The sequence below is a fragment of the Brassica oleracea genome, unplaced genomic scaffold, assembly GCF_000695525.1.
Source record: "Brassica oleracea var. oleracea cultivar TO1000 unplaced genomic scaffold, BOL UnpScaffold07597, whole genome shotgun sequence".
In the NCBI taxonomy this organism is placed as follows: Eukaryota; Viridiplantae; Streptophyta; class Magnoliopsida; order Brassicales; family Brassicaceae; genus Brassica; species Brassica oleracea.
Genome location: NW_013624119.1, coordinates 1 through 684, shown reverse-complemented (window position 1 = coordinate 684; position 684 = coordinate 1). Strand labels below are relative to the sequence as shown.

The following is a 684-nucleotide window of genomic DNA, read 5'->3' as shown; positions in this document are numbered from 1 at the left end:
GAATCTAATGACAGTACAATGTATCTTATATATATGCTTCAAGTATTGAAAACAAAGTTGGGGTTTCCATCTGATTGTATTCAGAGATAATGGTAACACAATGAATTGACATTAATAAGCAAAAAAAATCAGCTGGTCAGAAATAGATAAATCTGACAGCTTCTCTCTCTTTCTCTCTTTGCATGCTTCATTTCATTCTGATGTTACCTTGATCTGTCCATAGAGATTAGGGTCTGCTTCATAGTATACAACATCTCCTTCATCGCTCACAAAATGATCTTCTTTAATACTTTTTGCTAAGATTCCCAGTAAATGCAATGGCAAAGGTCCAGACTTATCAGGCTCCCTATAATACTTCCCTAATACTGGTTTAGCTGCTTCTGTCTGCAAAGGAGAAACAAGCAACCAAGAGACACACAGAGATAAGTTCTAAGCTTCTGTAGTAGCATGAACACACCAAAAATCAAACTTTCGTTTCAACTACTTACTGCTTCTACTAGATGATAATGTGGGATCTGAGGGAAAAGATGATGTATCACATGAGTTCCAATGTCGTGATGGATGTTGTTGATCAATCCGTAGTCACGGTCCAATGTTGTAAGTCCTCCTCTCAAGTAACTCCATTCCTGTTTCCGAGAGAGACATGAGAGTTTAGACAACCTTAAAGAGAGAGAGAGAGAGAGA

The 684-nt window shown here is 37.7% G+C and overlaps 1 long non-coding RNA gene across 1 annotated transcript; it reads right to left on the bottom strand.

Annotated features, from left to right (window-relative positions):
- Nucleotides 1–5: 5 nt before the first annotated feature.
- LOC106322128 lies at nucleotides 6–684 on the bottom strand. The gene is made up of 2 exons (XR_001266247.1): nucleotides 489–684; nucleotides 6–384 (listed from the first exon to the last, which is right to left on the bottom strand). It is a non-coding gene; the product is annotated as an uncharacterized LOC106322128 (long non-coding RNA).